This window comes from Chiloscyllium punctatum, chromosome 20, assembly GCF_047496795.1.
Source record: "Chiloscyllium punctatum isolate Juve2018m chromosome 20, sChiPun1.3, whole genome shotgun sequence".
Lineage (NCBI taxonomy): Eukaryota > Metazoa > Chordata > Chondrichthyes > Orectolobiformes > Hemiscylliidae > Chiloscyllium > Chiloscyllium punctatum.
This window is the reverse complement of record NC_092758.1, coordinates 59,273,497-59,288,970: the sequence shown is the minus strand read 5'-3', so window position 1 is coordinate 59,288,970 and position 15,474 is coordinate 59,273,497. Positions and strand designations below refer to the sequence as shown.

Below are 15,474 nucleotides of genomic sequence, written 5' to 3'. Positions count from 1 at the left end.
TCTCACCAATGCCCTGTATATCTAATGGAAACAGAAGCATAAAAATGTGATGGTGCAGAAGTAGGCCATTCAGAACATTGTGTATGCAATGGCTGTCCAAATGCACATCATGACTTTGTGCCATTCTTTTGCTTTTTTCTCCATATCCTAGCACATCATTTCTACTCTAATAATCATATAATACTTGGTAACCTCCCCACTAGATATTAACATTCTGTTAGCTTTTCTAATTACTAGACCTACATAGTGACCTTTCTGCAATTCTTGTCTAGGGCACCCAGATCCATTGGCGTTTTGGAGCTCTGCAACCTCTCACCGCTTAACTATTTTTATTGTCCCTGCCAAAATGAATAGTTTCACATTTTCCTACATTATATTCTGTTTTCTGGATCTTTAGCCATTCCCTTAGCCTATCTTTGAAACAAAGACAAAATGCTGGAGAAATTCAGCAGATCTGACAGTATCTGTGGAGAGAGAAATGAATTTAGATTTAGAATCTGGTGTGACTTCTGTCTTATTGACATAAGTTATTAACATCGATGTATATAAGTTGTCAACGAAGTGCAGATTGAATATTTAGCTTTAGAATTTAATATTTCAGAAAGTTGAACTCTTATCAAAAATGAAGAAAAAAGTCTCACCCCAAACAACCAACATTTTTTTGGTGCAACTTATGGGACTAATCAAGTCACCAAGTATGTTAATTTGTTCAGGTCTAAGAAAGATAAATGTTCTTTGTCTTTAACTATGAGGTAGAGAAATTTTATGTGACCTTTGTTGATCAAAGTGTAGTATTTTTATTCTAACCTTTTTATAAACCAGTGTTCATTTTGTACTGCGAATCACAGAGGATTACCTAATTGTTGAATGGGCTATTGTAGATAGTATGCCTCAGGGGCTAGTAGATAGCCACAGGAGCTGTAGTTTAAATGTTTTTAGGTTGTTCTTAGAAAAAGTCAAAATTGTATGGAATGGTATTTCATTCTAATCTGTCATGCATATTGCATTAAATTTTGAACAATTTTGTGCAGTTTTTTTTCTAACATTTAATTTCAAACTTACAATATCTGCATTTCCGTAAACATTCCTCTTGAAACAATGACGGGATTTATCTTGGCAAAGTTGCACTGTTAGTGTGACCTGAAGAATGAGACTAACTTTGCAATGGAATATTCTGTCATGTTATGCCCCTGCTGTAAAATAGTGCTTCAAAACTTATTATAAAGCGATCTACTAAGTAACATTTTTGGAAAAAAAAAGCAGCTCAGTCAGTCAACTTTTAAGTAGTTGCTTAATTTCCAAGTTTTATTTCTTTTTACAACTTTTCTTCCTGTATGTATCCCCTCTGAAGGTTGTAGGGCATACTGTAGTATGATTGTTTTGCTTGTAGCTTTTCTCTGATATCTTTCCCAGGTGACTACACTTCGTAATGAATCTGAAAAACAAATGAAGGTGTGTTTTTGATCATCGTAGCTATTTCTGACTTTGTCCTTGTCCTGATGTTCACTGTTGTATCTGTGTCAGGATTGCTCCCTTGCATTTGTTTTTAAACACGAATGTCAATTTTGTGACATATCAATGAAAAATGAGATCTATATTCAGAAATTTAAATGGTTACAATGCAACAATGTGTTAATTTTTCACAATTACCTCTTACTGGAACAGTCTCATTCCTGATTTTAGCATATGTACAGAAAGGTCTTAAAGCCTCAACCAGAATGAAATTTCCAGAACTGCAAAACTACTTTGAGGTCATTTGATATTAAGCAATTTTTCAGCTCCATATTTAAATGTGAAGCTGAGGGTTATAGTTGTAGGTGCAACTGAGAAGGTTTAAGAAAATTTGAATTGACATATGCATTCCAAACTGCATTTCTTCTTAATATGGGGATTTCTTCATACAATTTCAACTTCCCAGTAATAATAATAGTTGGCTTCCAGGAATTTCTCAGATTCCATTTGAAGGGATTGAACTAGGTCACAATAATATTATGTTTACACGAACAGAGAGATCAACTTCTGGATTATCTATTTTGAACTTATTGCTTTAATATAAAAACAGGATTTGAAAGTTTCATCTGGAAAGTGATCTGGTCTTGCCATGCTGTCTAAAATATCTAATCGGCTATGGAGTACCACAGCCTGAAAACAATAACTTGATTTGATTAACATGTATCCAGTTATTAATTCAGTTATGTTAAGTTGTAATAAAGGGGAAATGGGGTGCTGTTATAATATCTATTTTAGATATTAAAATAGATTGTACAGAAAATTGTCATTATTTATACACCTTAACAAAATCAAAATGGTTGGCAAGTTGGCAGTTAGAGTCATAGAAGTAAAAGCAAGGACTGCAGATGCTGGAAACCAGAGTCTAGATTAGAGTAGTGCTGAAAAAGCACAGCAGGTCAGGCAGCATCCAAGAAGCAGGAAAATTGACAATTGACAGGGTGCCTGCTCCTCGGATGATGCCTGACCTGCTGTGTTTTTCCAGCTAGGAGAAAGTGAGGACTGCAAATGCTGGAGATCAGAGCTGAAAAATGTGTTGCTGGAAAAGCACAGCAGGTCAGGCAGCATCCAAGGAGCAGGAGAATCAACGTTTCGGGCATAAGCCCTTCTTCAGGAATGAGGAGGGTGTGCCAAGCAGGCTAACCACAAGGGATGAATGCAGATTTCTCCAGCTTCCTCATTTCCCTTTCCCCCCCACCCCCCCACTTTATCTCAGTCCCAACCCTCGGACTCAGCACCGCCTTCTTGACCTGCAATCATTTTCCCGACCTCTCTGCCCCACCCCCTGTCCGGCCTATCACCCTCACCTTAACCTCCTTCCACCTATTGCATTCCCAATGCCCCTCCCCCAAGTCCCTCCTCCCTACCTTTTATCTTAGCCTGCTTGGCATACCCTCCTCATTCCTGAAGAAGGGCTAATGCCCAAAACGTCGATTCTCCTGCTCCTTGGATGCTGCCTGACCTGCTGCGCTTTTCCAGCAACACATTTTTCAGATCAGTGTTTTTCCAGCACCACTCTAATCTAGTTAGAGTCATAGAGTTGTACAGCACAAAAACAGATCCTTCAGTCCAATCTGTCCATGCCAACCACATACCTTAAATAAATCTAGTCCCATTTACCAGCATTTGGCCTATATCACTCTAAACCCTTCCTTCCTTTTCAAGTACCCCTCCAGATGCCTTTTAAATGTTGCAATCGCACCAGCCTCTTCCACTTTCTCTGGCAGCTCATTTCATACATGCACCACCCCCATTGTAACAAAAGTCCCTTTTAAATCTTTCCCTTCTCATCTTAAACCTACGCCCTCCAATTTTGAACTCCCCAACTCCCCTTCGTAATTTTATAAATGCCTATAAAGTCACTGCTCAGCTTCCAATGCTCCAGAGAAAGTAGCCCCAGCCAATTCCCCCTCTCCCTATAGCTCAAGCCCTTCAACCCTGGCAACATCGCTTCTGTAGCAGCAAGATCAGAATTGAATTCATTATTCCAAAAGTGGCCTAATCAATGTTCTGTACTACCATAACCTGACATCCCAACTCCATACACAATACACTGACTGAGCAATAAAGAAACTATGAATGTGCACCCCAAGGTCTCTCTGTTCATCAGCGCTCCCAGGGACCCTACCATTAAGTGTCTATGTACTGCCCTGATTTGCCTTACCAAAATGCAACACCGCACATTTATCTAAATTAAATTTCATCTGCCAATCTTCAGCACATTGGCCCATCTGATCAAGGTTCCATTCTACTCTGAGATAATCTTCACTGTTCACTACACCACCAATTTTGGTGTATTTGCAAACTTACTAACCATTTCTTTTATATTCAAATCCTTTATATAAATGACGAAAGTAGTGGTCCCAGCACTGATTCTGGGATACACTTGATCAGATCTTGGGGATTTGTCGACCTTTATGCGTTTGAAGACCTCCAATACCACCACCTCTGTAATGTGAACACTTGTATCACTAATACCACTATTTATTTCTCCAAGATCTCTGGCTTCCATATCCTTCTCCACAGCAAATACTGATGCATAATACTAATTTAGCATCTCACCTATCTCCTGCAATTCCACACATAGACAGCCTTGTTGACCTTGTTCTCTTTTGCCCTTAATATATTTGTAGAATTTCTTTGGCTTTAGCAAGTTGGGTTAAGGAGAATCCGATGCATGTTCCCTTTTTGCTGTCCTGAATTCCCACTTCAGTGTACACCTACTGCCCATCTCCTCCTTGAGGGATTCACTCAATCCCTGCTGTATATACCATACACATACTCTTACTTTTTCTTGACCAGAGCCTTAATTTCTCTAGTCATCCAGCATTTCCTATACTACCAGCCTTGCCCTTCACAATAGCAGGATATCCTGCCTTTGGGCTTGCATTATCTCATCTTCAACAACCTCCCACTTTTTAGCCATTCCTTTACTTGTGTATAGCCTCCCTCAAGTCAACTTTTGAAAGTTCTTGCCTAATACCATCAAAACTGGTCTTACTCCAATTTAAAACTTTAATTTTTAGATCAGGTTTATCCTTTTCCATATTTTAAAACTAGTAGAATTATGATCACTGAATCCAAAGTGCTCCTTCACTGACATGCCAGTCACTTGCCCTGCTTTACTTCCCAAGAGAAGATCAAGTTTTGTTGCATCTCTCATAGGTACATCCTCATACTGAATAAGAAAATTAACACCTAACAAATTTCTCTCCATGCAAGCTCTTAATGCTATACCCAGTAGTCACCTCTACAGTTTCTCATTGCCTGCTTAGACAAAGATTTCGCTAATGTATGCCTTTCTCTGGTTTTTCTTTCATTTTCCATTATACGTCAACTCACTGGACATATCTTTCCCAGGACTCCAACTGCTCCTCTCATCTCGTTCCACATAATCCAACCACGCAACTTCACTTCCAATCTCCCTGTTTGCTGACGTTGCAAATGGTTTACTCATCCCTTCGTAGCCTCTATTGTTAGTCCCATTTCTATTCCTCTCTCAAACACCAAGCTCCATCACGTCTGTGGCTTCCATTTCCTCTTAACACTTCATGTAAATGTCATTTCCCATATCCATTCTTAAGTTTTTCTCTCCCTGTGTCTCCTTGGTGTTTGCATCTGTCAATTCAGGTTTACATTCCTGTGACAACACAGGCAACTTAGAGTCTACGATGGTGAGCATGGTATATTAATCTTTTTCATGCTTGGCATGGTCAGCCACGTCATCCTTTCAGTGCAGTTCCTATCTGTTATACAGCTCTGAGGGGTGTCCTGCTTGGTTTCATTATTTCCCACCTCATAATAACTAATTTTTCTCCTAATTCCTCAAGTCTCCATGAATCCCTGATTCTTTTTTACGTTTGTATTTTGTTGTTTAATGATTGCATCCACTGACTTTAGGTAAGCTTCTGATGATACCCAGCAATGTGTTTCCTTCATTGCATCTGTGTTTCCAGGTTGCTTGATTGAAATTCAATTTTACGTATGATTTCAGGTTTTTTTTAAAGTTAAACACGGAAACAACTGTGGCCTGTACCACAAATTCCATATCTCTCGGCCACTGCTTCAGCCTGAACCAGACTGTTTACAATCCTGGCATCTTGTTCAACCACCAACTGAGCTTCTGAATTTGCATATTGCAAATTACTAATATTCAAAATGTGACAGAGTTACAGCTGGGTAATTAATAATGAAAATGATGTAATGAGAAATGGAAAAAATTGAAAAATTATTTGAGTGACAAAGCTGATAACAATGCAAGACAAAGGCAGTATCAGAAATTAGAATGCTCTTTTTTTAAAAAAAATGTCATTATAGTCTCAGAAGAGCATGGAGCTGTTCTCTCATTAGGGAGAGACAACTGGTGGTGGTTTAACCTGAGGGTCTTTAAGCCTCGGGGGGGGAGAGATTGAAATGAGAGTTCTCATGATAACCTCAGCCAGTGTGGGCATTAATCTTATAAAATGTAATTGTGTATCGATCAAATATTCAAAATTACAAGAATGCACAATGATATAAATCATCTAATTTTTGAGTCGAAAGGAATCATTATAATTGTCAGTAAAGAACTTGCCAACTTTTCCAATCTGAGTAGTTGATATTCTTCATTCTTAGAACCATTCTTGTGATTCTTTTCTGCACCCACTCTGGCAGTTTGACTGACTCTTGCAGGGATACTGGAGACAAAACTGAGAGACCGTAGGAGCAGGGGAAGGGGTTACTGGAAGCCGCAACACCTGTAGGTACCAGTTTTGTGCATTCCACAAGAATAAGCCAGGTCAGTCAAATTTGCCTATCTGCAGGTAGTATTATTTAAAGATGATTCCAATAACCATTTCAGTTTCAGTTTTTCTCTTTGTTTGCAAATCTGACATCCTCCCCCTTCGCCTCATTGCTATAAAAGGGACCTAATGGGAGGAGAGCACAGCTCAACAATGTATGTGGGAAATTAAAAAGATTTTTGGACAGTGAGAGGAAATTTGCAAGCAATTTCAGGGTCGCTGGCTTAGAAATGCAGGATAAAGGATGTTTGACACATGGTAAAACCACTAAATTACAGAGCACGCTTGTAAAATACAGAAGAATTAATTAGTCTCTCTACTTACATGCCTTTCCATCCTTTGTAAACTATGGTACCCACTTCAATTTCTGTCTAACTCATAAGCAAGTATCATAAGTACTGTATTGTCATCACCAGACTGTTTATCTGCAAGAGATGTGTATATCTCTGAAACTTTTCCTACAAACATACCCCACAAGAAAATAGCCCAGTTGTCTCTTGACAACTGCAGACTCATAACAACCCCATCCTCAACTGACTTTAGGCACTGTAATAATATCCCTGCCAAATCAAAACTAGAGGACTTCTTTCTAAGTCATTCTCCAATTTTTCAGTCAAGCTCTCTACATAATTGAAAGCTTTCTCTATCCAGTTCAAATGTTCACATTTCTCTTTTTAGAATTCAAACTTTTCCTTGTTTTGACTCTTTTTCTTTTATTTTCTGATTTCTAATTTTTAGCCTTTATCTCCTTCCCAGGGAAGAAATGTGAATTGCATGGGGACAAAAGTTTAAAGTAAAAGTAAATTTTAAGCAAGATGAGAGGGGCAAGCCTTTTACAAAGAGGATGTAAATGCCTGGACTGCACTGCTAGAGGAGGTGGTGGAGGCAGATACATTAACAACATTTAAGAGGCATCTTGGCAAATGCATGAATAAGCAGGAAATAGAGGGATATAGACCGCATAAAGGTGAAAGGTTTTTAGTTTTGAAAGGCATCATGTGTCAATGCAGTCTTGGTGGGCCAAAGGGCCAGTGCCTGTGCTGGGCTATTCTTTGTTCACTCTGTGAGCTCCATTTCACACAAGATCCAAACTGCAGTTAGATATTTCTTCCCGACGAACTCAGATAAAATGGCAATCCTTTCTAAACTCTACCAATCTCCTGATAGTAGCCTGCTCTTGGATATCCTAAAACAAATCTTCAAAGCTAATTAAAATTTTTACAACTAAGTAAACCCACTTGCTATTTTGCAGGTATATCTCTTTTATTATGATTCTATTCAACATTCCTGTAACCCTATAAACTGCTATTTCTTTTGATATTCTGGCATTTGAATTATGTTACCTTTACAACAGCAATGTTTCTGGAATTAACCATAATCTCTTTAAAATATTAACAGTAGCCATAAGCTAGATTTGCTCAACCATTTAAAATCGGCAGAGAATTGGCCAATGACCAGAGTGAATTTAGGTACATGTGTTTCTCTTGATATTGGATGTCTTAATATGGATATTTGTCTGGAATTTGAGGGAGCACTTGACGCAAACTAGGGAATATGATTCAAGAGCTTCAAGTTGGTCTTTTGTTTGGGTGCAACAGCAGCATTCTGAAATTTTCTGATTCAGGATATTTCTTGATTTTTCAGTGTTGATAAGTTGATAAGTTTACTGTTTGTTTGTGGAGGTGTACTTCTTCACTATTGGCAGGGAAAATAAAGATCCACTGGGCAAATGAAAAGATACAGAATAGGCTAGGGTCCAAACCACAGCCATGTTTCACCACATCCTTGATCAAAAAGCAATCCAAAGTGGAGCTAGCAAACTGAATAGTGCCATGGAGGAATGGTATGAAACTGCATACCTTGAGAGTGAAACCAATTTTCTCTAGTGTCTAGTAGAGGTCTGGACAAAGTGTCAAATACTTTCATGAAAATCTCCAAAAGCAAGGTAGAGTGAAGTTTGTGGCTCTTTGCACTTCTCTTAAAGCTGAGAAGGAAGATCATATTTACTTTGCATCAACCTACTCGGAAGCTGCATTGTTTCCCCAGCTCTCTCTTTTTTCTTCAGATTTCCAGGATCTGGAATATTTTGTTTTTTTAAAATTTCTTTGGTATATTTTGTTGGCTGATTCATGGAGCCGCCTTAGAATGGCTCCAGCAAAGGGCTTCCTAGTGACATTGAGGATTATATACCCCAATAGTTGTTGCAGTTCCCCTAATAACTCTTTCGTTCTTGAATGTCCATCATGGCAACTGATGGGGTTTAAATTGAATTAATACTTTTGGAATTAAAACCTATTCAAATGGTGACCGTGCAGCTGTTGTCAAGTGTCAGCAAAAACCTATCTGATTTACTTAAGGTAAGGAGGGCTGATTACATTCCCTCATCTGGCCTACTTGTGACTCCAGGTCCACTGTTAAATGTCCACTGAAATGGCTGAACAATCTGCTCCGTTATATCAAAATGCTCGAAAGTGTAAAAGGAATGAAGCTAAATGTATTACCCAGCATCAACCAAGGCTCCAAAAATGACAACAGCAAAGTCAGCCTTGTCAAGTCTGAAAGTCCTCCTGACTTGGCTTGTCCCAGAAATTGGAAGTCCTGTCCCATAGACTAGTTGAGGAATAGACTGGTAAAGCCACACTCTTAGAAACTTACAGCCAATGTACCAGACCCCACTAGCACCCTAAATATGTCTTAAATCAGTGTCAGGACATATCCACCAGAGGAAGCAGCATAGTGACGTAAAGTCGGGAAGGAGTTGGTCTGGGTGTCCTCAGCCTTACCACTGGATCCCATGACATCAAATCAAAAGTGAGCATGTAAACAGCTTCACCAAGAATAGTTAAGTAGGACCAATACTGAAGGAATTCTATAGGCACAGCTGCCTGACTTATTTTTTGTGGGGCAGATGGTAAGGGACCAGACATGAGAGGAAAACCACCTCCTTTGTCCTCATGCTCATCAATCTACCTATTACAGCTGTCCTTGGCAGTAGAGCTAGAAATAATCACAGCATAGCTCCTGCTAAAAACAGTAAAGCGTTAAAAAGAGTTACGGTTGCCAAAGTTTGTTAAATATCTCCATGATAACAGTTATTGTTCTTTTTAAAGCACATTTACAGATTGTTCATGATATTTCAAATACCTAATTCCCATTTAAATTTCCCAATATTTGTTTCACTTTAATGAAAAGATTAAGAGGAGGTTTGATTATTATATTTGTCATTTCCTGATTGGATGTCTGAGAGTCCTTTTTAACTAAATTAGGTGTTTTATTTATTTATTGTCAATTGTATTGTGTTACAAAATACAGTGAAAGGTGTTTTATGAAGTTGCCACGCTCCAGTGTCATCTTAAAAACGCAAAAATAAACCAAAGCATCTCATATAATGGAAGAAAATAAAGAAAGTGTTCAACTTTACAGTCCTTCTTGTTAAGTGCTATTGGCCTGGTGATCAGGCATGAGTCCCCTTCGCCACATCTCTATGGCTGAAACTGAAATCGCTAATTTTTGGCACCATCTTCCCTCCACCGATGCCATCACCACTGAGTCCTCGCTGGACCATGCCATTGCAGACATCATCAATGCCGCTGGGTACCGCACCAGCCTAAACTTGAATCAGCCATTGCCATGAGTTCACTGCGGGGCCTATCTCATCCATGCAGGTTCTGCCATGCTACTGGGTCTTGTACTGGGCCTAAACTCTCTTCTGCCACCACTTCTATGAATCTGCGCTGGGCACATACACCACTGAAAACGCAAACTCCCCTCCAACGCAGTAGCCATGAGTCAGCACCAGGACGGCCTCGTCGATGCAGAAGCCGGGAATCCAAACGCGCCATGTCCACGAGTCTGTGCTAGGCTTACTGGCCACTGCCAATGCTGTCTACTCTTCAACAAGAGATAAGTGAAATAAAAGACATGAGAAAAGCAAAACAAAACGAGAAATGGGGATTGAGGAAAAACAAAACTAAAAATGGCAGATGAGCCCTGGGCTCAGATTCCACCACCATCTTGCCAGAAGACAGCTTTATAACACATTGCTGCTCCACATTGGGAATTCCCATGAAACTACACTACAATCAATTTGCACTTTGTGAATTGGTGGTTTCACCATGGCTGAGTGGTTGAATGGGTCATCTCAACAGTAGAAGCAAAGAAATCTGAACTGTTACCACTTATAGTTAATATGCCAAGTTTGGGAATTGGGTTTGAGTGGGCTTTGAGTTGTGAAGAAAACAACTGTGGGGTGTCTTTGCCTTGTAGAACCAGGTGAAGATTTGGCTGAGTGGGAGACATGATGATCCCTAATATTGTCAAGCAGAGATTAGCAGTAGAAGACAGGTTGGGTTGAAGTCTTTTTCTGAAGCGGAAGTAGCATGAATAACGTGGATGATATTTGGTCAGGTAGAAGAAATTCAGGTTTTCAACACAAAGCAGGCATCTCTCAAGTTGGGCCTATGTGCCAGCATGTCTAGACATGAGCAACTCTAAGAAATGGACTGACATCATAAAAACAAAAGAATGTGGATTTAGAGACCAGAGGAGCACCAAAAAGAACCAGCAAAAGCAGAATTATTTGCAATGCCTATGTCAGGGCCAAGCAGTATATGTTGTGCAACTGATTAATGACTACATTTTTCTTTGCTATATTTGTTCCATAGAACTCATGTGTCATAGCGACATATTGTTAAGTTACAGTGAATCTCTAATTCACTTCTGTGTTACTTCATCTATAGGAACAACATATTAAATGCTTGTGACAAATAAGAGGGTATATATTTCTGCATTTGGCACAAACACTGAGTTATTTTTGGCATGCTCATTTGACATTTAATCAGTACGCTGTCAACTGACTGCTGTGCTTGATTTTTTTTAAACTAGAAATTGTGACACCCGGCCTCCTTCAGTTTTAACATGGTAGGTAGTTTTCAAGTCAACAACAGTTATTTTTAGCAATAAATTCAAATTTTTTTTTTCTATTTGGCAAGTGTATTAGATTTAACTTCATTTTCATTCTTGGTTAAGTTCTGTGTTAATTCTTGAAAATAAGTTTAATTGTACCAATTCTGAAAGATTGAGTCGTTTATACAATCAATAGTGTTTGGCATCCTGGTGACAAAATATGACATGTGGAGTCATCCAAAATGAAGTTGGTTGCTGCTTCCAATTTTCAAAAACCAAAGCTATCAGTTATTCAACAAGCATCTGGTAGTTAATTTTAAATTAAGTTAACCAAGGTAAACACCTGAACTGCTTCTTTAAAATTGCACACTTAGTATTTTCAGTTTTTGTTGAATCTCTGGTAGTAAATGCACCTTCCTGAATTGTGTGTAGCTACTTTATGAGTATTAAATACAAAAGTTTACCAATTTTCCTGTTTTTTAATGTGACAGTTCTTTTCCTCTGTCTTGCATTTCTTGTAGTCTAATGCAAATAATCTTGTGCCTGTTTTCTTCATCTTCACAGGCTCGTTCTTTAAAACCTTATTTGATAAATTGTGCGCCAAATTGAAAGTTATACATTAAAGTCCGCCACTTTATCAAAATGCAATTTAAAGTTATAAACACTTATCCAATTGTTCAGGTGTTGCTAGACTATCATCTTTATGAAGCCTTATTATAATTTTTTAATGTTCATGAAATGTATGCAACTAATTTAGTTTAGCAGTGAAAACTGAATTTGAATTAGGCATTTAAAGAGATTCTGTGCCACTTCGTTACCTGTATTATGTTGCGTATAGCCATAAAATTCTTAGTAGAACTGGATTGATTGTTTTACAAAAAGTACTAATTTACAACTTCCACTTTTGTATCTTATAGAAAAACGGAGAACAAGGAACAAAGAACTGTTCAATCAAACATTTTCAAGTAAGGTGAAAACAAAGCCTTTTCATCAGCCAAAGATTTAATAGTAAGGTGAGATTTTTTTACACATTGTGATCATTTTTTATTCAATTAATGTACTTTATTCTATTTTTTGTGGCTCAAACTTTTACAGCTTTAAATTATTTTTTATTATGGAACTGACAACATTTTCATGATGTTTTATTTCACATCTTGTTGAAGCATTTATTTTGGGAATTTTAAAAAAAGCATCACCAAAAGTTTAGTGTTTGTAATAATTTTGAAGTTTAAAGTTTTAACAATTTAGTCTTTCATTCCAAATTAAAGTACAGCAAAATATTACAGTGCACATTCATATTTCATAAATCAGTTTGGTGTATTGAAATGCCAACTCTTCACACTTTTGGTTTTGAATTTGAATAATGTTCATACTGATGTTAAAATTTAGAGTGAAAAGCTGAGACTTGGAAAAGGTTACAATAGCAATTACTTAAATTTTAATAACAGGTTTATTTTGTAACTGCTTCATTGGAGAGTTATTCAACAACTTTGATGCCAAGCCCTCTTAAGGGAATATTATGGAAGATGACTAAAGGCTTTGTAAACACTGTAGGCTTTAAAGGGCACCTTTGACTTTGGAATGAAAAACACATTTTTCACTTTGCAAATTATGCAAAATCAGCATGCTTTGTCAGTACTGAGAAGGAATATAGCAATTGTTATGGACTAAAGAAAGCCCCCTCAAAACATGTCAAGTAAAGCCTAGACCCTAAGGTTTTTCTTCTTATTTCAACTGTAAGTGCCACACATTGCATTCCAGATGCAATTCCATTAGTCAAACTACCAGCTTGAAGCAAGACACACTTTATTCACTACGGTTAAAAAATAATCGTACAATCACTACAGTGAGGAAGCAGGCCATTTGGCTCATCGAGTCCATACCAGCCTCCCTTCCAAAGAACATAGCACCCATCCCCACCCCCCTATGCAAGACCTGTAACCCTCCATTTCTTGTGACTAGTCCTCCTAAACTACACATCCCTGGACACAATGGGCAATTTAGCATGGCCAATCCACCGACACTGTGCACATCTTTGGACTGTGGGAGGAAACCGGAGCAACCAGAGGAAACTCAAGCAGCCATGAGGAGAATGTGCAAACTCCACACAGACAGTCACCTGAGCATGGAATTGAACCTAGGTCCCTGAATTGGAATAACTTGACTCTATTGGAAAACTTAACAGAATGGTAGATTGTTTAACTACATGGGCAGCATCTGTTTCAATACAGTAACATCCCGCAAAGACAAATTTAGTAAAATAGATTGACTCACATGAAGTTTCAGCAGCAGGAAGAGAGTGCAAGCTTTTAGCTGTAGCAAAGAGAGAGATGCAACAACTTTCACAATCCCAACAGCTACTGAAAGCTAAAACTAAAATCCTGGTTCTATGGTTCTATTGACTCCAACAATTCTGGGTGTTTCTATTCCAACTTTTCAAAAAAAAAATAAGGTCTAACAAGCTGTTTACTTTATTAGTTTTAAGCAGAACACTCATCAGGTCTGTCTCAATCTCTGTTCATTCTAATATCTAAATCAGGACAAAATACAACTTTTTAAAGCCATAGTATCATCACACTATGTAAGCTTGCAGAGTGAATATATATTAAGTCACTTCATTTCAATATAGATATATATTTTTTGATGCAATACACTTGGCAAATAAGAATCTACATGGAATGACAAGAAAACAAATCAATAAAAATAGCAGAGTTTAATAAAAACAAAAAAAATTGAAGCTGAGGACTAACTAGCAATTACTTTCAGAGGAATGGATTTAAAAAGTAGAGAGATTATACTACACTTGTATGGAAATCTGAAATATAGTTCACAATTCTGACAGCCATGCTATAAAGATAAACGGGCATTCAAAAGGTAGATATATTTTATTCATTCATGATGTTTGGGCTTCACTGGCTAGACCAGCATTTATCGTCCATTGCTGAGACTTTGGAGTCACATGTAAGCCAGACCAGGTGAAGAGAGTAGATTCCTTCCCTAAAGGTTACTAGTAAACCTGATGGGTTTTTCTGACAATTGGAAACAGTTTTAGGGTCATCATTAAACTCTTAATTCCATATTTTTGTTTTATTAAATGCAAATTCCACCATTTACCATGTTGGGTTTCAAACCAGGGTTTCCCAAAAATTGCCTGAGTCTCTACATTAACAGTCTAGCAATACTACCACTAGACCATCGCCTGGCCATTCAATCGTGGGACATCAGCATTTTTTGCTCATCCATAATTAATCTTGAAGATGCTGATGAACAACTATGTAAATCACTAAAGTCTATGTGCTGTTGATATATCCAGCCATGTCATTGAAACTCAAATTCTAGATTTTTAACCCAGTGCCAAGGAAAGGAGACATATTTCCAAGTGAAGTTGGTGTTTGCTCTGGTGTTTGCATTGGAAAATGCTGTCAGACTAGCCTTGGTAAGTTTCTGTATTGTATATGTTTCCGCTGTGTGCCTGTGGTGAAAGGGTGCACATCACGTGAAATGCTTTATTCTGCATGGCATTAAACTACCTGAATACTCCTGGGACTGGATTCCTACAGACAAAGTAGGGAGTATTCCATCACACACCTGACTTGTGCCTTATAGACAATGGATGAACCTTTTTTGGAGTTAAGAGGTTAGCTTTTTGCCACAGAATTCCCAGCCTCTGACTTACCCTTGCACCCTTGTCCATTTATACCACTGTTCATTTTCTGATCAATGGTGAGGATGTCTTTGGCGGGGATTCAGCAATGGTAATGCCATTGGACATCGAGAAACTATGGTTAGATTTACTCTTTTTGGAGATTATCATTGCCTTAACATTCCTGTGATAGGAATCTGAGTTGCCACTTAACCAGCCCAAGCCTGAATGTTGTTCAGGCCTGCATTTGGACACCGACTGCTTCTGGATCTGAGGAGTCACGAATGGTATTCAGCATTGTCCTGTTAACTAATATGCAGTTATCACTTTGCTTTCGATCCCATGCACAAGGCAAGGTCGGCAATGAAATAGCTGAAGGCTGTTGGGCCTAAGACACTGCACTGAGGAACTCCTGCAGTAATGCCTTGGAACTGAGAAGTTTGATCTCCAAGAACCGTAGTTTTTTTTTCTTGAAAGCTATGATTCCAGCCAATTGAGACTGTTCCCTGAATACCACTTATTTGGGTGCTGTTTTGTTGTCAAGAGTAGTCACTCTCCGTTCACATCTGGAACTTAGATACTTTATCTGTTTGGAGGGTTGTGTTGATTTTTGGAGCCAACTATCCCTAAAGGATA

General features: G+C 38.3%; 1 protein-coding gene across 9 annotated transcripts in view; it reads left to right on the top strand.

The window, feature by feature from the left end:
• The window catches only part of LOC140492152 (uncharacterized protein KIAA0232-like), a 155,447-nt gene that overhangs the window by 115,976 nt on the left and 23,997 nt on the right, over positions 1-15,474 (top strand). For 6 of the 9 annotated variants that reach the window (XM_072590986.1, XM_072590982.1, XM_072590984.1 and 3 more), the window contains one exon: positions 12,113-12,208. The gene's annotated coding sequence lies outside the window, so the exon portion shown is untranslated. Of the gene's footprint in view, positions 1-11,174; positions 11,211-12,112; positions 12,209-15,474 lie in introns of all 9 variants that reach the window. The other 3 variants (XM_072590987.1, XM_072590989.1, XM_072590985.1) reach the window with 2 other exon arrangements.